The sequence below is a fragment of the Gorilla gorilla genome, chromosome 5 (genome assembly GCF_029281585.2).
Source record: "Gorilla gorilla gorilla isolate KB3781 chromosome 5, NHGRI_mGorGor1-v2.1_pri, whole genome shotgun sequence".
Taxonomy (NCBI): domain Eukaryota; kingdom Metazoa; phylum Chordata; class Mammalia; order Primates; family Hominidae; genus Gorilla; species Gorilla gorilla.
Window position 1 is genome coordinate 196,021,438 of NC_073229.2, and position 23,794 is coordinate 196,045,231.

Genomic DNA, 23,794 nt, shown 5'->3' on the forward strand with positions numbered 1-23,794 from the left:
TTTACACAGATAGCGGTGTAGATATTTCCAAGTTTATGCAGATAGCGGAGTAGATATTTCCACTTTTATGCAGATAGCGGTGAAGATATTTCCATGTTTATGCAGAAAGCGGTGTAGATATTTCCATGTTCCTGCAGATGGCTGTGTAGATATTTCCAAGTTTATACAGATACTGGTGTAGATATTTCCATGTTTACACACATAGCGTTGTAGATATTTCCATGTTCCTACAGAGGGCGGTGTACATATTTACATGTTTGTAGAGTTGGCGGTTTAGACATTTCCACGTTCATACTGATGGTGGTGTAGATATTTCCATGTTTATACAGATAGCGGTGTGGAAATTTCCATCTTTATACACATAATGGTGTAGATCTTTCCATGTTTTTAGAGATAGCGGTGTAGTTATTTCCATGTTTACACAGATAGCGGTGTAGATATTTCCATGTTTATACAGATGACTCTGTAGATATTTCCATGTTTACAGAGATAGCGGTGTAGATATTTCCATGTTTTTAGAGATAGCGGTGTAGATATTTCCATGTTTACACAGATAGCGGTGTAGATATTTCCATATTTATACAGAAACCGGTGTAGATATTTCCATGTTTATAGAGATATCGGTGTAGATATTTCCATGTTTATACAGATAGCAGTGTAGATATTTCCATGCTAATACACATGGCGGTGTAGATATTTCCATGTTCATTCAGATGGCGGTGAAGATATTTCCATGTTTATAGAGATAACGGTGTATATATTTCCATGTTTACACAGATAGCGGTGTAGATATTTCTATGTTTACACAGATCGTGGTGTAGATATTTCCATGTTTATACAGAAAGGGGTGTAGATATTTCCATGTTCATACAGATGGCGTAGATATTTCCATCTTTATATAGTTGGCCGTGTAGAAATTTCCATGTTCCTACAGAGGGCGGTGAAGATATTTCCATGTTTATACACATAACGGTGTAGATATTTCCAAGTTTTAAGAGATAGCGGAGTAGATATTTCCATGTATACACAGATAGCGGTATAGATATTTCCATGTTTACACAGATAGCGGTGTATTTTCATGTTTATACAGATAGCGATGTAGATATTTCCATGTGTATACAGAAAGCGGTGTAGATAGTTACATGTTCCTACAGATGGCTGTGTAGATATTTCCAAGTTTATACTGATAGTGGTGTAGATATTTCCGTGTTTATAGAGATTTCGTTGTACATAATTCCATCTTCCTTCGGTGGGTGGTGTAGATATTTCCATGTTTACACAGATAGCGGTGTAGATATTTCCAAGTTTATGCAGATAGCGGTGGAGATATTCCCATGTTTATACAGATGGCGGTGTAGATATTTCCATCTCTATACAGATGGCGGTGTACATATTTCCATGTTCATACAGATGGCGGTGTAGATATTTCCATGTTTATGCAGTTAGCTGTGTAGATATTTCCATCGTTATACAGATGGCGGTGTAGATGTTTCCATGTTCATACAGATGGCGGTGTAGATATTTCCATGTTTGTACAGATGACGGTGTAGATATTTCCATGTTTATACAGAAGGCGGTGTCGATATTTCGATGTTTATAGAGATGGCAGTGTAGATATTTCCATGTTTATACAGATAGCGGTGTAGATATTTCCATGTTTATATAGATAGCTGTGTAGATATTTACATGTTTATACAAATGGCAGTGTAGATATTTCCATGTTTATATAGACGGCGGTGTAGATATTTCCATCTTTATACAGATGTCGGTGTAGGTATTTCCATGTTTATAGAGATGGCAGTGTAGATATTTCCATGTTTATAGAGATGGCTGTGTAGTTATTTCCATGTTAATAGGCATAGCGGTGTACATATTTCCATGTTTATGGAGATGGCGGTGTAGATATTTCCATGTTTATAGAGATAGCGGTGTAGATATTTCCTTGTTTATACAGATAGCGGTGTAGATATTTCCGTGTTTTAGAGATGGCGGTGTAGATATTTCCATGTTTATACAGATGGCTGTGTAGATATTTCCATGTTTATAGAGATAGTGGTGCAGTTATTTCCATGTTTATACATATGGCTGTGTAGGTATTTCCATCTTTATACAGATGGTGGTGTAGATATTTCCATCCTTAAACAGATAGCGGTGTAGATATTTCCATGTTTATACAGATGGCGGTGTAGATATCCATGTTTATAGACATGGTGGTGTAGATATTTGCATGTTTATAGAGATAACGGTGTAGTTATTTCCATGTTAATAGGCATAGTGGTGTAGATATTTCCATGTTTATAGAGACAGAGGTGTAGATATTTCCTTGTTTATTCAGATTGCGTTGTATATATTTACATGTTTATAGAGATAGCGGTGTAGACATTTCCACATTTATACAGCTAGTGGTGTAGAATTTTAAAGGGTCATACAGATGCTGGTGTAGATATTTCCATCCTTATACAGATAGCGGTGTAGATATTTCCATGTTTGTACAGATGGCGGTGTAGATATTTCCATCTTTATACAGATGGCGGTGTTGATATTTAAATGTTCATAGAGATGGCGGTGTAGATATTTCCATGTTTATACAGATAGCAGTGTAGATATTTCCATGTTTATACAGATAGCTGTGTAGATATTTCCATCTTTATACATATGGCGGTGTAGATATTTCCATGTTTATACAGATGGCGGTGTAGATATTTCCATTTTTATAGATATGGCCGTGTAGATATTTCCATGTTTAAAGAGATGACAGTGTAGATATTTCCATGTTTATAGAGATAGCGGTGTAGTTGTTTCCATGTAAATAGGCAAAGCGGTTTAGATATTTCCATGTTTATAGAGATAGAGGTGTAGATATTTCCTTGTTTAAACAGATAGCGGTTTAGATATTTCCATGTTTATAGAGATAGCGGTGTAGACATTGCCACGTTTATACTGATAGCGGTGTAGATATTTCCAAGTTTATAGAGATTGCGGTGTAGATATTTCCATGTTTATAGAGATTGCTGTGTAGATATTTCCCTCTTTATACAGATGGTGGTGTAGATATTTCCATCCTTATACAGATAGCGGTGTAGATATTTCCATGTTTATACAGATGGCGGTGTAGATATTTCCATGTTTATAGAGATATCGGTGTAGACATTTCCACATTTATACAGATAGTGGTGTAGATATTTAAATGTTCATACAGATGCTGGCGTAGATATTTCCATCCTTATACAGATAGCGGTGTAGATATTTCCATGTTTGTACAGATGGCGGTGTAGATAATTCCATCTTTATACAAATGGCGGTGTAGGTATTTCCATGTTCATAGAGATGGCAGTGTAGATATTTCCATGTTTATACAGATAGCGGTGTAGATATTTCCATATTTATACAGATGGCGGTGTAGATATTTCCGTGTTTATAGAGATGGCCGTGTAGATATTTCCATGTTTAAAGAGATGACAGTGTAGGTATTTCCATGTTTATAGAGATAGCGGAGTATTTATTTCCATGTAAATAGGCAGAGCGGTGTAGATATTTCCTTGTTTATAGAGATAGAAGTGTAGATATTTCCTAGTTTAAACAGATAGCGGTGTAGATATTTCCATGTTTATAGAGATCGCTGTGTAGACATTTCCAAGTTTATACAGTAAACGGTGTAGATATATCCATGTTCATACTGATGGCGGTGTAGATATTTCCATCCTTATACAGATAGCGGTGTAGATATTTCCATGTTTATACAGATAGCTGTGTAGATTTTTACATCTTTATACAAATGTCAGTGTAGATATTTCCATGTTTATATAGATGGCGGTGTAGATATTTCCATCTTTATACAGATGTCGGTGTAGGTATTTCCATGTTTATAGAGATGGCGGTGTAGATATTTCCATGTTTATAGAGATAGCGGTGTAGTTATTTCCATGTTAATAGGCATAGCGGTGTAGATATTTCCATGTTTATGGAGATGGCGGTGTAGATATTTCCATGTTTATAGAGATAGCGGTGTAGATATTTCCTTGTTTATACAGATAGCGGTGTAGATATTTCCATGTTTATAGAGATGGTGGTGTAGATATTTCCATGTTTTTACATATGGCTGTGTAGATATTTCCAAGTTTATAGAGATAGTGGTGTAGTTATTTCCATGTTTATACAGATGGCTGTGTAGATATTTACATCTTTATACAGATGGTGGTGTAGATATTTCCATCCTTATACAGATAGCGGTGTAGATATTTCCATGTTTATACAGATAGCTGTGTACATATTTCCATCTTAATACATATGGCGGTGTAGATATTTCCATGTTTATACAGATGGCTGTGTAGATATTTCCATTTTTATAGATATGGCCGTGTAGATATTTCCATGTTTAAAGAGATGACAGTGTAGATATTTCCATGTTTATACAGATAGCAGTGTAGATATTTCCATGTTTGTACAGATGGCGGTGTAGATATTTCCATCTTTATACAGATGGCGGTGTTGATATTTAAATGTTCATAGAGATGGCGTTGTAGATATTTCCATCTTTATACAGATGGTGGTGTAGATATTTCCATGCTTATACAGATAGCAGTGTAGATATTTCCATGTTTATACAGATGGCGTTGTAGATATTTCCATGTTTATAGAGATGGCGGTGTAGATATTTCCATGTTTATAGAGATAACGGTGTAGTTATTTCAATGTTAATAGGCATAGTGGTGTAGATATTTCCATGTTTATAGAGACAGAGTAGTAGATATTTCCTTGTTTACACAGATAGCGGTGTAGATATTTCCATGTTTATAGAGATAGCGGTGTAGACATTTCCACATTTATACAGATAGTGGTGTAGATATTTAAATGTTCATACAGATGGTGGTGTGGATATATCCATCCTTATACAGATAGCGGTGTAGATATTTCCATGTTTGTACAGATGGCGGTGTAGATATTTCCATCTTTATACAGATGGCGGTGTAGGTATTTCCATGTTCATAGAGATGGCAGTGTAGATATTTCCATGTTTATACAGATAGCGGTGTTGATATTTCCATATTTATACAGATGGCAGTGTAGATATTTCCATGTTTATAGAGATGGCCGTGTAGATATTTCCATGTTTAAAGAGATGACAATGTAGATATTTCCATGTTTATAGAGATAGCGGAGTAGTTATTTTCATGTAAATAGGCATAGCGTTGTAGATATTTCCTTGTTTATAGAGATAGAGGTGTAGATATTTCCTAGTTTAAACAGATAGCGGTGTAGATATTTCCATGTTTATAGAGATCGCTGTGTAGACATTTCCACGTTTATACAGTAAGCGGTGTAGATATATCCATGTTCATACAGATGGCGGTGGAGATATTTCCATCCTTATACAGATAGCGGTGTACATATTTCCATATTTATACAGATGGCTGTGTAGATATTTCCATGTTTATGGAGATGGCGGTGTAGATATTTTCATGTTTTTAGACATGGCGGTGTAGATATTTCCATGTTTATACAGATAGCGGTGTACATATTTCCATGTTTATACAGTTAACTGTGTAGATATTTCCATCGTTATACAGATGGCGGTGAAGATATTTCCATGTTCATACAGATGGCGGTGTAGATATTTCCATGTTTATACAGATGGCGGTGTAGATATTTCCATGTTTATAGAGATGGCCGTGTAGATATTTCCATGTTTAAAGAGATGACAGTGTAGATATTTCCATATTTATAGAGATTGCGGTGTAGTTATTTCCATGTAAATAGGCATAGCGGTGTAGATATTTCCTTGTTTTTAGAGATAGAGGTGTAGATATTTCCTAGTTCAAACAGATAGCAGTGTAGAAATTTCCTTGTTTATAGAGATAGCGGTGTAGACATTTCCACGTTTATACAGATAGCGGTGTAGATATTTCCATGTTTATAGAGATGGCGGTGTAGGTATTTCCATGTTTCTACAGATGGCTGTGTAGATATTTCCATCTTTATACAGATGGTGGTGTAGATATTTCCATGTTTACACAGATAGCGGTGTAGATATTTCCATGTGTATGCAGATGGCGGTGTAGTAATTTCCATGTTTATAGAGATGGCGGTGTAGATATTTCCATGTTTATAGAGATAGCGGTGTAGTTATTTCCATGTAAATAGGCTTAGCGGTGTAGATATTTCCATGTTTATAGAGATAGAGGTGTAGATATTTCCTAGTTTAAACACATAGCGGTGTAGATATTTCTATGTTTATAGAGATAGCGGTGTAGACATTTCCACGTTTATACAGTAAGCGGTGTAGATATATCCATGTTCATACAGATGGTGGTGTAGATATTTCCACCCTTATACAGATAGCAGTGTAGATATTTTCATGTTTATACAGTTAGCTGTGTAGATATTTCCATCGTTATACAGATGGCGGTGTAGATATTTCCAAGTTTATACAGATAGTTGTGTAGATATTTCCATGTTTATACAGATAGCTGTGTATATGTTTACATCTTTATACAAATGGCAGTGTAGATATTTCCATGTTTATACAGATGGCGGTGTAGATATTTCCATCTTTATACAGATGGCGGTGTAGGTATTTCCATGTTTATAGAGATGGCGTTGTAGATATTTCCATGTTTATAGAGATATCGGTGTAGTTATTTCAATGTTAATAGGCATAGCGGTGTAGATATATCCTTGTTAATGGAGATAAAGGTGTAGATATTTCCATGTTTATACAGTTAGCTGTGTAGATATTTCCATCTTTATACAGATGGTGGTGTAGATATTTCCATGTTTACACAGATAGCGGTGTAGATATTTCCATGTTTATACTGATGGCGGTGTAGATATTTCCATGTTTATGGAGATGGCGGTGTAGATATTTCCATGTTTATAGAGATAACGGTGTAGTTATTTCCATGTAAATAGGCATACCGGTGTAGATATTTCCATGTTTATAGAGACAGAGGTGTAAATGTTTCCTTGTTTATACAGATAGCGTTGTAGATATTTCCATGTTTATAGAGAAACCGGTGTAGACATTTCCACATTTATACAGATAGTGGTGTAGATATTTAAAGCTTCATACAGATGCTGGTGTTGATATTTCCATCCTTCTACAGATAGCGGTGTAGATATTTCCATGTTTGTACAGATGGCGGTGTGGATATTTCCATCTTTATACAGATTGTGGTGTATATATTTCCATGTTTATAGAGATGACTGTGTAGATATTTCCATGTTTATGGAGATGGCGGTGTAGATATTTCCATGTTTATAGAGATAACGGTGTAGTTATTTCAATGTTAATAGGCATAGCGGTGTAGATATTTCCTTGTTTATAGAGATAGTGGTGTAGACATTTCCACATTTATACAGATAGTGGTGTAGATATTGAAAGGTTCATGCAGATGGTGGTGTAGATATTTCCATTCCTATACAGATAGCGGTGTACATATTTCCATGTTTATACAGATGGTGGTGTAGATATTTCCATCTTTATACAGATGGCGGTGTAGATATTTCCATGTTCATAGAGATGGCGGTGTAGATATTTCCATGTTTACAGAGATAGAGGAGTAGATATTTCCTTGTTTATAGAGATACCGGTGTAGACATTTCCATGTTTATACAGATGGACAGATGGCGGTGTAGATATTTCCATATCTACACAGATGGCGGTGTACATATTTCCAAGTTCATACAGATGGCGGTGTAGATATTTAAATGTTTTTAGACATGGCGGTGTAGTTATTTTCATGTTTATACAGATAGCGGTGTAGATATTTCCATGTTTATAGAGATGGCGGTGTAGATATTTCCATGTTTACAGAGATAGAGGTGTAGATATTTCCTTGTTTATAGAGATACCGGTGTAGACATTTCCATGTTTATACAGATGGACAGATGGCGGTGTAGATATTTCCATATCTACACAGATGGCGGTGTACATATTTCCAAGTTCATACAGATGGCGGTGTAGATATTTAAATGTTTTTAGACATGGCGGTGTAGTTATTTTCATGTTTATACAGATAGCGGTGTAGATATTTCCATGTTTATAGGGATGGCGGTGTAGATATTTCCTTCTTAATACAGATGGTGGTGTAGATATTTCCATTCTTATACAGATAGTGGTGTAGATATTTCCATGTTTGAAGAGATGACAGTGTAGATATTTCCATGTTTATAGAGATAGCTGTGTAGTTATTTCCATGTAAATAGGCATAGTGGTGTAGATATTTCCTTGTTTATCGAGATAGAGGTGTAGATGTTTCCTAGTGTAAACAGATAGCGGTGTAGTTATTTCCATGTTTATAGAGATTGCGGTGTAGACATTTCCACGTTTATACAGTAAGCCGTGTAGATATATCCATGTTCATAGAGATGGCGGTGTAGATATTTCCATTCTTATACAGATAGCGGTGTAGATATTTCCATGTTTGTACAGATGGCTGTGTAGATATTTCCATGTTTATGGAGATGGCCGTGTAGATATTTCCAAGTTTATAGAGATAGCGGTGTAGCCATTTCCAAATTTATACAGATAGAGGTGTAGATAATTAAAGGTTCATACAGATGGTGGTGTAGATCTTTCCATCCTTATACAGATAGCAGTGTAGATATTTCCATGTTTATAGAGATAGCGGTGTAGCCATTTCCAAATTTATACAGATAGCGGTGTAGACAATTAAAGGTTCATACAGATGGTGGTGTAGATCTTTCCATCCTTATACAGATAGCGGTGTAGATATTTCCATGTTTATACAGATGGCGTTGTAGATATTTCCATCTTTATACAGATGGCGATGTAGATATTTCCATGTTCATAGAGATGGCGGTGTAGATATTTCCATGTTTACAGAGATAGAGGTGTAGATATTTCCTTGTTTACAGAGATACCGGTGTAGATATTTCCATGTTTATACAGATGGCGGTGTAGATATTTCCATATCTACACAGATGGCGGTGTACATGTTTCCAAGTTCATACAGATGGCGGTGTAGATATTTCCATGTTTTTAGACATGGAGGTGTAGATATTTCCATGTTTTTACAGATAGCGGTGTAGATATTTCCATGTTTATACAGTTAGCTGTGTAGACATTTCCATCGTTATACAGATGGCGGTGAAGATATTTCCATGTTCATACAGATGGCAGTGTAGATATTTCCATGTTTATACAGATGGCGGTGTAGATATTTCCATGTTTATAGAGATGGCCGTGTAGATATTTCCATGTTTAAAGAGATGACAGTGTAGATATTTGCATGTTTATAGAGATAGCGGTGTAGTTATTTCCATGTAAATAGGCATAGCGGTGTAGATATTTCCTTGTTTATAGAGATAGAGGTGTAGATATTTCCTAGTTTAAACAGATAGCGGTATAGATATTTCCATGTTTATAGAGATCGCGGTGTAGACATTTCCACGTTTATACAGTAAGCGGTGTAGATATTTCCATGTTCATACAGATCGCAGTGTAGATATTTCCATCCTTATACAGATAGCGGTGTAGATATTTCCATGTCTCTACAGATGGCTGTATAGATATTTCCATGTTTATGGAGATGGCGGTGTAGATATTTCCATGTTTATAGAGACAGAGGTGTAGATGTTTCCTTGTTTATACAGATAGCGGTGTAGATATTTCCATGTTTATAGAGATAGCGGTGTAGCCATTTCCAAATTTATACAGATAGCGGTGTAGATACTTAAAGGTTCATACAGATGGTGGTGTAGATATTTCCATCCTTATACAGATAGCGGTGTACATATTTCCATGTTTATACAGATGGCAGTGTAGATATTTCCATCTTTATACAGACGGCGGTGTAGATATTTCCATGTTCGTAGAGATGGCGGTGTAGATATTTCCATGTTTACAGAGATAGAGGAATAGATATTTCCTTGTTTATAGAGATAGCGGTGTAGATATTTCCATGCTTATACAGATGGCGGTGTAGATATTTCCATATCTATACAGATAGTGGTGTACATATATCCAAGTTCATACAGATGGTGGTGTAGATATTTCCATGTTTTTAGACATGGCGGTGTAGATATTTCCATGTTTATACAGATAGCGGTGTAGGTATTTCCATGTTTATACAGTTAGCTGTGTAGACATTTCCATCGTTACACAGATGGCGGTGAAGATATTTCCATGTTCATACAGATGGCGGTTTAGATATTTCCATGTTTACACAGATGACGGTGTAGATATTTCCATGTTTATACAGAAGGCGGTGTAGATATTTCCATGTTTATAGAGATGGCGGTATAGATATTTCCATGTTTATACAGATAGCGGTTTAGATATTTCCATGTTTATACTGATAGCTGTGTAGATATTTACATCTTTATACAAATGGCGGTGTAGATATTTCCATGTTTATATAGATGGCGGTGTAGATATTTCCATCTTTATACAGATGGCGGTGTAGGTATTTCCATGTTTATAGAGATGGCGGTGTAGATACTTCCATGTTTATAGAGATAGCGGTGTAGTTATTTCCATGTTAATAGGCATAGTGGTGTAGATATTTCCATGTTTATAGAGATGGCGGTGTAGATATTTCCATGTTTATAGAGATAGAGGTGTAGATATTTCCTTGTGTATACAGATAGTGGTGTAGATATTTCCATGTTTATAGAGATAGCGGTGTAGACATTGCCACGTTTATACAGATAGCGGTGTAGATATTTCCATGTTTATAGAGATGGCGGTGTAGATATTTCCATGTTTATACAGATGGCTGTGTAGATATTTCCATCTTTATACAGATGGTGGTTTAGATATTTCCATGTTTACACAGATAGCGGTGTAGATATTTCCATGTTTATACAGGTGGCGGTGTAGATATTTCCATGTTTATGGAGATGGCGGTGTAGATATTTCCATGTTTATAGAGATAACGGTGTATTTATTTCCATGTTAATAGGCATAGCAGTGGAGATATTTCCATGTTTATAGAGACAGAGGTGTAGATGTTTCCTTGTTTATACAGATAGCGTTGTAGATATTTCCATGTTTATAGAGAAAGCGGTGTATACATTTTGACATTTATACAGATAGTGGGGTAGATATTTAAAGCTTCATACAGATGCTAGTGTAGATATTTCCATCCTTCTACAAATAGCGGTGTGGATATTTCCATGTTTGTACAGATGGCGATGTGGATATTTCCATCTTTATACAGATGGCGGTGTATATATTTCCATGTTCATAGAGATGGCGGTGTAGATATTTCCATGTTTATACAGATAGCAGTGTAGATATTTGCATGTTTATACAGATAGCTGTGTAGATATTTCCATCTTTATACAGATGGCGGTGTAGATATTTCCATGTTTATGCAGATGGCGGTGTAGATATTTCCATGTTTATAGAGATGGCCGTGTAGATATTTCCATGTTTAAAGAGATGATAGTGTAGATATTTCCATGTTTATAGAGATAGTGGTGTAGTTATTTCCATGTCAATAGGCATAGCAGTGTAGATGTTTCCATGTTTATAGATATAGAGGTGTAGATATTTCCTAGGTTAAACAGAAAGCGGTGTAGATATTTCCATGTGTATAGAGATAGCGGTGTAGACATTTCCACGTTTATACAGTAAGCGGTGTAGATATATCCATGTTCATAAAGATGGCGGTGTAGATGTTTCCATCCTTATACCGATAGCAGTGTAGATATTTCAATGTTTATACAGATGGCTGTGTAGATATTTCCATGTTTATGGAGATGGCGGTGTAGATATTTCCATGTTTATAGAGACAGAGGTGTAGATGTTTCCTTGTTTATAGAGATAGCGGTGTAGATATTTCCATGTTTATAGAGATAGCGGTGTAGCCGTTTCCAAATTTATACAGATGGCGGTGTAGATATTTAAAGGTTCATACAGATGGTGGTGTAGATATTTCCATCCTTATACAGATAGCACTGTAGATATTTCCATGTTTATACAGATGGCGGTGTAGGTATTTCCATCTTTATACAGATGGCGGTGTAGATATTTCCATGTTCATAGAGATGGCGGTGTAGATATTTCCATGTTTACAGAGATAGAGGTGTAGTTATTTCCCTGTTTATAGAGATAGCGGTGTAGATATTTACATGTTTATACAGATGGCGGTGTAGATATTTCCATCTCTATACAGAAGGCGGTGTACATATTTCCATGTTCATACAGATGGCGGTGTAGATAATTCCATGTTTTTAGACATGGCTGTGTAGATATTTCCATGTTTATACAGACAGCGGTGTAGATATTTCCATGTTTATACAGTTAGCTGTGTAGATATTTCCGTCGTTATACAGATGGCGGTGTAGATATTTCCAGGTTCATACAGATGGCGGTGTAGATATTTCCAAGTTTATGCAGATGACGGCGTAGACATTTCCATATTTATACAGAAGGCGGTGTAGATATTTCCATGTTTATAGAGATGGCAGTGTAGATATTTCCATGTTTATACAGATAGCGGTGTAGATATTTCCATGTTTATACAGATAGCTGTGTAGATATTTACATCTTTTACAAATGGCGGTGTAGATATTTCCATGTTTATATAGATGGCGGTGTATATATTTCCATCTTTATAGACATGGCCGTGTAGATATTTCCATCTTTAAATAGATGATAGTGTAGATATTTCCATGTTTATAGAGATAGCGGTGTAGTTATTTCCATATAAATAGGCATAGCGGTGTAGATATTTCCATGTTTATAGAGATAGAGGTGTAGATATTTCCTAGGTTAAACAGATAGCGGTGTAGATATTTCAATGTTTATACAGATGGCTGTGTAAATATTTCCATGTTTATGGAGATGGTGGTGTAGATATTTCCATGTTTATAGAAACAGAGGTGTAGATATTTCCTTGTTTATACAGACAGCGGTGTAGATATTTCCATGTTTATAGAGATAGCGGTGTAGCGATTTCCAAATTTATACAGATGGCGGTGTAGATATTTAAAGGTTCGTACAGATGGTGGTGTAGATATTTCCATCCTTATACAGATAGCGGTGTAGATATTTCCATGTATATACAGATGGCGGTGTAGATATATCCATCTTTATACAGATGGCGGTGTCGATATTTCCATGTTCATAGAGATGGCGGTGTAGATATTTCCATGTTTACAGAGATAGAGGTGTAGATATTTCCTTGTTTATAGAGATAGCGGTGTAGATATTTCCATGTTTATACAGATGGCGGTGTAGATATTTCCTTCTCTATACAGATGGCGGTGTACATATTTCCATGTTCATACAGATGGCGGTGTAGATATTTCCATGTTTTTAGACATGGCGGTGTAGATATTTCCATGTTTATACAGATAGCGGTGTAGATATTTCCATGTTTATACAGATGACGGTGTAGATATTTCCATGTTTATAGAGATGGGGGTGTAGATATTACCATATTTATAGAGATAGCGGTGTAGTTATTTCATGTAAATAGGCATAGCAGTGTAGATATTTCCATGTTTATAGAGACAGAGGTGTGGATGTTTCCTTGTTTATACAGATAGCGGTGTAGTTATTTCCATGTGTATAGAGATAGCAGTGTAGACATTTCCAAATTTATACAGATAGCGGTGTAGATATTTAAAGGTTCATACAGATGGTGGTGTAGATATTTCCATCCTTATACAGATAGCGGTGTAGATATTTCCATGTGTATACAAATGGCTGTGTAGATATTTCCATGATTATGGAGATGGCAGTGTAGATATTTCCATGTTTATAGAGATGGCGGTGTAGATTTTTCCTTGTTTATACAGATATCGGTGTAGATATTTCCATGTTTATAGAGATAGCGGTGTAGCCATTTCCAAATTTATACAGATGGCGGTGTAGATATTTAAAGGTTCATACAGATGGTGGTGTAGATATTTCCATCCTTATACAGATAGCACTGTAGATATTTCCATGTTTATACAGATGGCGGTGTAGGTATTTCCATCTTTATACAGATGGCGGTGTAGATATTTCCATGTTCATAGAGATGGCGGTGTAGATATTTCCATGTTTACAGAGATAGAGGTGTAGTTACTTCCCTGTTTATAGAGATAGCGGTGTAGATATTTACATGTTTATACAGATGGCGGTGTAGATATTTCCATCTCTATACAGAAGGCGGTGTACATATTTCCATGTTCATACAGATGGCGGTGTAGATAATTCCATGTTTTTAGACATGGCTGTGTAGATATTTCCATGTTTATACAGACAGCGGTGTAGATATTTCCATGTTTATACAGTTAGCTGTGTAGATATTTCCGTCGTTATACAGATGGCGGTGTAGATATTTCCAGGTTCATACAGATGGCGGTGTAGATATTTCCAAGTTTATGCAGATGACGGCGTAGACATTTCCATATTTATACAGAAGGCGGTGTAGATATTTCCATGTTTATAGAGATGGCAGTGTAGATATTTCCATGTTTATACAGATAGCGGTGTAGATATTTCCATGTTTATACAGATAGCTGTGTAGATATTTACATCTTTTACAAATGGCGGTGTAGATATTTCCATGTTTATATAGATGGCGGTGTATATATTTCCATCTTTATAGACATGGCCGTGTAGATATTTCCATCTTTAAATAGATGATAGTGTAGATATTTCCATGTTTATAGAGATAGCGGTGTAGTTATTTCCATATAAATAGGCATAGCGGTGTAGATATTTCCATGTTTATAGAGATAGAGGTGTAGATATTTCCTAGGTTAAACAGATAGCGGTGTAGATATTTCAATGTTTATACAGATGGCTGTGTAAATATTTCCATGTTTATGGAGATGGTGGTGTAGATATTTCCATGTTTATAGAAACAGAGGTGTAGATATTTCCTTGTTTATACAGACAGCGGTGTAGATATTTCCATGTTTATAGAGATAGCGGTGTAGCGATTTCCAAATTTATACAGATGGCGGTGTAGATATTTAAAGGTTCGTACAGATGGTGGTGTAGATATTTCCATCCTTATACAGATAGCGGTGTAGATATTTCCATGTTTATACAGATGGCGGTGTAGATATATCCATCTTTATACAGATGGCGGTGTCGATATTTCCATGTTCATAGAGATGGCGGTGTAGATATTTCCATGTTTACAGAGATAGAGGTGTAGATATTTCCTTGTTTATAGAGATAGCGGTGTAGATATTTCCATGTTTATACAGATGGCGGTGTAGATATTTCCTTCTCTATACAGATGGCGGTGTACATATTTCCATGTTCATACAGATGGCGGTGTAGATATTTCCATGTTTTTAGACATGGCGGTGTAGATATTTCCATGTTTATGCAGATAGCGGTGTAGATATTTCCATGTTTATACAGATGACGGTGTAGATATTTCCATGTTTATACAGATTGCAGTGTAGGTATTTCCATGTTTATAGAGATGGGGGTGTAGATATTACCATATTTATAGAGATAGCGGTGTAGTTATTTCATGTAAATAGGCATAGCAGTGTAGATATTTCCATGTTTATAGAGACAGAGGTGTGGATGTTTCCTTGTTTATACAGATAGCGGTGTAGTTATTTCCATGTGTATAGAGATAGCAGTGTAGACATTTCCAAATTTATACAGATAGCGGTGTAGATATTTAAAGGTTCATACAGATGGTGGTGTAGATATTTCCATCCTTATACAGATAGCGGTGTAGATATTTCCATGTGTATACAAATGGCTGTGTAGATATTTCCATGATTATGGAGATGGCAGTGTATATATTTCCATGTTTATAGAGATGGCGGTGTAGATTTTTCCTTGTTTATACAGATATCGGTGTAGATATTTCCATGTTTATAGAGATAGCGGTGTAGCCATTTCCAAATTTATACAGATAGCGGTGTAGATATTTAAAGGTTCATACAGATGGTGGTGTAGATATTTCCATCCTTATACAGATAACGGTGTAGATATTTCCATCTTTATACAGATGGCGGTGTAGGTATTTCCATCTTTATACAGATGGTGGTGTAGATATTTCCATGTTCATAGAGATGGTGGTGTAGATATTTCCATGTTTACAGAGATAGAGGTGTAGATATTTCCATGTTTATAGAGATACCGTTGTAGATATTTCCATGTTTATACAGATGGCGGTGTAGATATTTCCATATCTCTACAGACGGCGGTGTACACATTTCCAAGTTCATACAGATGGCGGTGTAGATATTTCCATGTTTTTAGACATTGCGGTGTAGATATTTCCATGTTTATACAGATTGCGGTGTAGATATTTCCATGTTTATACAGTTAGCGGTGTAGATATTTCCATCGTTATACAGATGGCGGTGAAGATATTTCCATGTTCATACAGATGGCGGTGTAGATATTTCCATGTTTACACAGATGACGGTCCAGATATTTCCATGTTTATACAGAAGGCGGTGTAGATATTTCCATGTTTATACAGATGGCTGTGTAGATATTTACATCTTTATACAAATGGCGGTGTAGATATTTCCATGTTTATATAGATGGCGGTGTAGATATTTCCATCTTTATACAGATGGCGGTGTAGGTATTTCCATGTTTATAGAGATGGCGGTGTAGATACTTCCATGTTTATAGAGATAGCGGTGTAGTTATTTCCATGTTAATAGGCATAGCGGTGTAGATATTTCCATGTTTATAGAGATGGCGGTGTAGATATTTCCATGTTTATAGAGATAGAGGTGTAGATATTTCCTTGTGTATACAGATAGTGGTGTAGATATTTCCATGTTTATAGAGATAGCGGTGTAGACATTGCCACGTTTATACAGATAGCGGTGTAGATATTTCCATGTTTATAGAGATGGCGGTGTAGATATTTCCATGTTTATACAGATGGCTGTGTAGATATTTCCATCTTTATACAGATGGTGGTTTAGATATTTCCATGTTTACACAGATAGCGGTGTAGATATTTCCATGTTTATACAGGTGGCGGTGTAGATATTTCCATGTTTATGGAGATGGCGGTGTAGATATTTCCATGTTTATAGAGATAACGGTGTAGTTATTTCCATGTTAATAGGCATAGCAGTGGAGATATTTCCATGTTTATAGAGACAGAGGTGTAGATGTTTCCTTGTTTATACAGATAGCGTTGTAGATATTTCCATGTTTATAGAGAAAGCGGTGTATACATTTTGACATTTATACAGATAGTGGGGTAGATATTTAAAGCTTCATACAGATGCTAGTGTAGATATTTCCATCCTTCTACAAATAGCGGTGTGGATATTTCCATGTTTGTACAGATGGCGATGTGGATATTTCCATCTTTATACAGATGGCGGTGTATATATTTCCATGTTCATAGAGATGGCGGTGAAGATATTTCCATGTTTATACAGATAGCAGTGTAGATATTTGCATGTTTATACAGATAGCTGTGTAGATATTTCCATCTTTATACAGATGGCGGTGTAGATATTTCCATGTTTATGCAGATGGCGGTGTAGATATTTCCATGTTTATAGAGATGGCCGTGTAGATATTTCCATGTTTAAAGAGATGATAGTGTAGATATTTCCATGTTTATAGAGATAGTGGTGTAGTTATTTCCATGTCAATAGGCATAGCAGTGTAGATGTTTCCATGTTTATAGATATAGAGGTGTAGATATTTCCTAGGTTAAACAGAAAGCGGTGTAGATATTTCCATGTGTATAGAGATAGCGGTGTAGACATTTCCACGTTTATACAGTAAGCGGTGTAGATATATCCATGTTCATAAAGATGGCGGTGTAGATGTTTCCATCCTTATACCGATAGCAGTGTAGATATTTCAATGTTTATACAGATGGCTGTGTAGATATTTCCATGTTTATGGAGATGGCGGTGTAGATATTTCCATGTTTATAGAGACAGAGGTGTAGATGTTTCCTTGTTTATAGAGATAGCGGTGTAGATATTTCCATGTTTATAGAGATAGCGGTGTAGCCGTTTCCAAATTTATACAGATGGCGGTGTAGATATTTAAAGGTTCATACAGATGGTGGTGTAGATATTTCCATCCTTATACAGATAGCACTGTAGATATTTCCATGTTTATACAGATGGCGGTGTAGGTATTTCCATCTTTATACAGATGGCGGTGTAGATATTTCCATGTTCATAGAGATGGCGGTGTAGATATTTCCATGTTTACAGAGATAGAGGTGTAGTTATTTCCCTGTTTATAGAGATAGCGGTGTAGATATTTACATGTTTATACAGATGGCGGTGTAGATATTTCCATCTCTATACAGAAGGCGGTGTACATATTTCCATGTTCATACAGATGGCGGTGTAGATAATTCCATGTTTTTAGACATGGCTGTGTAGATATTTCCATGTTTATACAGACAGCGGTGTAGATATTTCCATGTTTATACAGTTAGCTGTGTAGATATTTCCGTCGTTATACAGATGGCGGTGTAGATATTTCCAGGTTCATAGAGATGGCGGTGTAGATATTTCCAAGTTTATGCAGATGACGGCGTAGACATTTCCATATTTATACAGAAGGCGGTGTAGATATTTCCATGTTTATAGAGATGGCAGTGTAGATATTTCCATGTTTATACAGATAGCGGTGTAGATATTTCCATGTTTATACAGATAGCTGTGTAGATATTTACATCTTTTACAAATGGCGGTGTAGATATTTCCATGTTTATATAGATGGCGGTGTATATATTTCCATCTTTATAGACATGGCCGTGTAGATATTTCCATCTTTAAATAGATGATAGTGTAGATATTTCCATGTTTATAGAGATAGCGGTGTAGTTATTTCCATATAAATAGGCATAGCGGTGTAGATATTTCCATGTTTATAGAGATAGAGGTGTAGATATTTCCTAGGTTAAACAGATAGCGGTGTAGATATTTCAATGTTTATACAGATGGCTGTGTAAATATTTCCATGTTTATGGAGATGGTGGTGTAGATATTTCCATGTTTATAGAAACAGAGGTGTAGATATTTCCTTGTTTATACAGACAGCGGTGTAGATATTTCCATGTTTATAGAGATAGCGGTGTAGCGATTTCCAAATTTATACAGATGGCGGTGTAGATATTTAAAGGTTCGTACAGATGGTGGTGTAGATATTTCCATCCTTATACAGATAGCGGTGTAGATATTTCCATGTTTATACAGATGGCGGTGTAGATATATCCATCTTTATACAGATGGCGGTGTCGATATTTCCATGTTCATAGAGATGGCGGTGTAGATATTTCCATGTTTACAGAGATAGAGGTGTAGATATTTCCTTGTTTATAGAGATAGCGGTGTAGATATTTCCATGTTTATACAGATGGCGGTGTAGATATTTCCTTCTCTATACAGATGGCGGTGTACATATTTCCATGTTCATACAGATGGCGGTGTAGATATTTCCATGTTTTTAGACATGGCGGTGTAGATATTTCCATGTTTATACAGATAGCGGTGTAGATATTTCCATGTTTATACAGATGACGGTGTCGATATTTCCATGTTTATAGAGATGGGGGTGTAGATATTACCATATTTATAGAGATAGCGGTGTAGTTATTTCATGTAAATAGGCATAGCAGTGTAGATATTTCCATGTTTACAGAGACAGAGGTGTGGATGTTTCCTTGTTTATACAGATAGCGGTGTAGTTATTTCCATGTGTATAGAGATAGCAGTGTAGACATTTCCAAATTTATACAGATAGCGGTGTAGATATTTAAAGGTTCATACAGATGGTGGTGTAGATATTTCCATCCTTATACAGATAGCGGTGTAGATATTTCCATGTGTATACAAATGGCTGTGTTGATATTTCCATGATTATGGAGATGGCAGTGTAGATATTTCCATGTTTATAGAGATGGCGGTGTAGATTTTTCCTTGTTTATACAGATATCGGTGTAGATATTTCCATGTTTATAGAGATAGCGGTGTAGCCATTTCCAAATTTATACAGATAGCGGTGTAGATATTTAAAGGTTCATACAGATGGTGGTGTAGATATTTCCATCCTTATACAGATAGCACTGTAGATATTTCCATGTTTATACAGATGGCGGTGTAGGTATTTCCATCTTTATACAGATGGCGGTGTAGATATTTCCATGTTCATAGAGATGGCGGTGTAGATATTTCCATGTTTACAGAGATAGAGGTGTAGTTACTTCCCTGTTTATAGAGATAGCGGTGTAGATATTTACATGTTTATACAGATGGCGGTGTAGATATTTCCATCTCTATACAGAAGGCGGTGTACATATTTCCATGTTCATACAGATGGCGGTGTAGATAATTCCATGTTTTTAGACATGGCTGTGTAGATATTTCCATGTTTATACAGACAGCGGTGTAGATATTTCCATGTTTATACAGTTAGCTGTGTAGATATTTCCGTCGTTATACAGATGGCGGTGTAGATATTTCCAGGTTCATACAGATGGCGGTGTAGATATTTCCAAGTTTATGCAGATGACGGCGTAGACATTTCCATATTTATACAGAAGGCGGTGTAGATATTTCCATGTTTATAGAGATGGCAGTGTAGATATTTCCATGTTTATACAGATAGCGGTGTAGATATTTCCATGTTTATACAGATAGCTGTGTAGATATTTACATCTTTTACAAATGGCGGTGTAGATATTTCCATGTTTATATAGATGGCGGTGTATATATTTCCATCTTTATAGACATGGCCGTGTAGATATTTCCATCTTTAAATAGATGATAGTGTAGATATTTCCATGTTTATAGAGATAGCGGTGTAGTTATTTCCATATAAATAGGCATAGCGGTGTAGATATTTCCATGTTTATAGAGATAGAGGTGTAGATATTTCCTAGGTTAAACAGATAGCGGTGTAGAAATTTCAATGTTTATACAGATGGCTGTGTAAATATTTCCATGTTTATGGAGATGGTGGTGTAGATATTTCCATGTTTATAGAAACAGAGGTGTAGATATTTCCTTGTTTATACAGACAGCGGTGTAGATATTTCCATGTTTATAGAGATAGCGGTGTAGCGATTTCCAAATTTATACAGATGGCGGTGTAGATATTTAAAGGTTCGTACAGATGGTGGTGTAGATATTTCCATCCTTATACAGATAGCGGTGTAGATATTTCCATGTTTATACAGATGGCGGTGTAGATATATCCATCTTTATACAGATGGCGGTGTCGATATTTCCATGTTCATAGAGATGGCGGTGTAGATATTTCCATGTTTACAGAGATAGAGGTGTAGATATTTCCTTGTTTATAGAGATAGCGGTGTAGATATTTCCATGTTTATACAGATGGCGGTGTAGATATTTCCTTCTCTATACAGATGGCGGTGTACATATTTCAATGTTCATACAGATGGCGGTGTAGATATTTCCATGTTTTTAGACATGGCGGTGTAGATATTTCCATGTTTATGCAGATAGCGGTGTAGATATTTCCATGTTTATACAGATGACGGTGTAGATATTTCCATGTTTATACAGATGGCAGTGTAGGTATTTCCATGTTTATAGAGATGGGGGTGTAGATATTACCATATTTATAGAGATAGCGGTGTAGTTATTTCATGTAAATAGGCATAGCAGTGTAGATATTTCCATGTTTATAGAGACAGAGGTGTGGATGTTTCCTTGTTTATACAGATAGCGGTGTAGTTATTTCCATGTGTATAGAGATAGCAGTGTAGACATTTCCAAATTTATACAGATAGCGGTGTAGATATTTAAAGGTTCATACAGATGGTGGTGTAGATATTTCCATCCTTATACAGATAGCGGTGTAGATATTTCCATGTGTATACAAATGGCTGTGTAGATATTTCAATGATTATGGAGATGGCAGTGTAGATATTTCCATGTTTATAGAGATGGCGGTGTAGATTTTTCCTTGTTTATACAGATATCGGTGTAGATATTTCCATGTTTATAGAGATAGCGGTGTAGCCATTTCCAAATTTATACAGATAGCGGTGTAGATATTTAAAGGTTCATACAGATGGTGGTGTAGATATTTCCATCCTTATACAGATAACGGTGTAGATATTTCCATCTTTATACAGATGGCGGTGTAGGTATTTCCATCTTTATACAGATGGTGGTGTAGATATTTCCATGTTCATAGAGATGGTGGTGTAGATATTTCCATGTTTACAGAGATAGAGGTGTAGATATTTCCATGTTTATAGAGATACCGTTGTAGATATTTCCATGTTTATACAGATGGCGGTGTAGATATTTCCATATCTCTACAGACGGCGGTGTACACATTTCCAAGTTCATACAGATGGCGGTGTAGATATTTCCATGTTTTTAGACATTGCGGTGTAGATATTTCCATGTTTATACAGATTGCGGTGTAGATATTTCCATGTTTATACAGTTAGCGGTGTAGATATTTCCATCGTTATACAGATGGCGGTGAAGATATTTCCATGTTCATACAGATGGCGGTGTAGATATTTCCATGTTTACACAGATGACGGTCCAGATATTTCCATGTTTATACAGAAGGCGGTGTAGATATTTCCATGTTTATACAGATGGCTGTGTAGATATTTACATCTTTATACAAATGGCGGTGTAGATATTTCCATGTTTATATAGATGGCGGTGTAGATATTTCCATCTTTATACAGATGGCGGTGTAGGTATTTCCATGTTTATAGAGATGTCGGTGTAGATATTTCCATGTTTATAGAGATAGCGGTGTAGTTATTTCCATGTAAATAGGCATAGCGGTGAAGATATTTCCATGTTTATTGAGATAGCGGTGTAGACATTTCCACATTTATACAGTAAGCGGTGTAGATATATCCATGTTCATACAGATGGCGGTGTAGATGTTTCCATCCTTATACCGATAGCAGTGTAGATATTTCAATGTTTATACAGATAGCTGTGTAGATATTTCCATGTTTATGGAGATGGCGGTGTAGATATTTCCATCTTTATACAGATGGCGGTGTTGTTATTTCCATGTTTATAGAGATGGCGTTGTAGATATTTCCATGTTTATAGAGATAGCGGTGTAGTTATTTCCATGTTAATAGGCATAGCATTGTAGATATTTCCATGTTTATGGAGATGGCGGTGTAGATATTTCCATGTTTATAGAGATAGCTTTGTAGATATTTCCTTGTTTATACAGATAGCGGTGTAGATATTTCCATGTTTATAGAGATAGCGGTGTAGACATTGCCACATTTATAGAGATAGCGGTGTAGATATTTCCATGTTTATAGAGATGGCGGTGTAGATATTTCCATGTTTATACAAATGGCTGTGTAGATATTTCCATCTTTATACAGATGGTGGTGTAGATATTTCTATACTTATACAGATAGCGGTGTAGATATTTCCATGTTTATACGGATGGCGGTGTAGATATTTCCAAGTTTATAGAGATGGCGGTGTAGATATTTCCATGTTTATAGAGATAACGATGTAGTTATTTCCATGTTAATAGGCATAGCGGTGTAGATATTTCCATGTTTATAGAGACAGAGGTGTAGATATTTCCTTGTTTATACAGATAGCGTTGTAGATATTTCCATGTTTATAGAGATAGCGGTGTAGATATTTCCATGTTTATACAGATAGCAGTGTAGATATTTAAAGGTTCATACAGATGGTGGTGTAGATATTTCCATCCTTATACAGATAGCCGTGTAGATATTTCCATGTTTATACAGATGGCTGTGTAGACATTTCCATGATTATGGAGACGGCGTTGTAGATATTTCCATGTTTATAGAGATGGCGGTGTAGATGTTTCCTTGTTTATACAGATAGCGGTGTA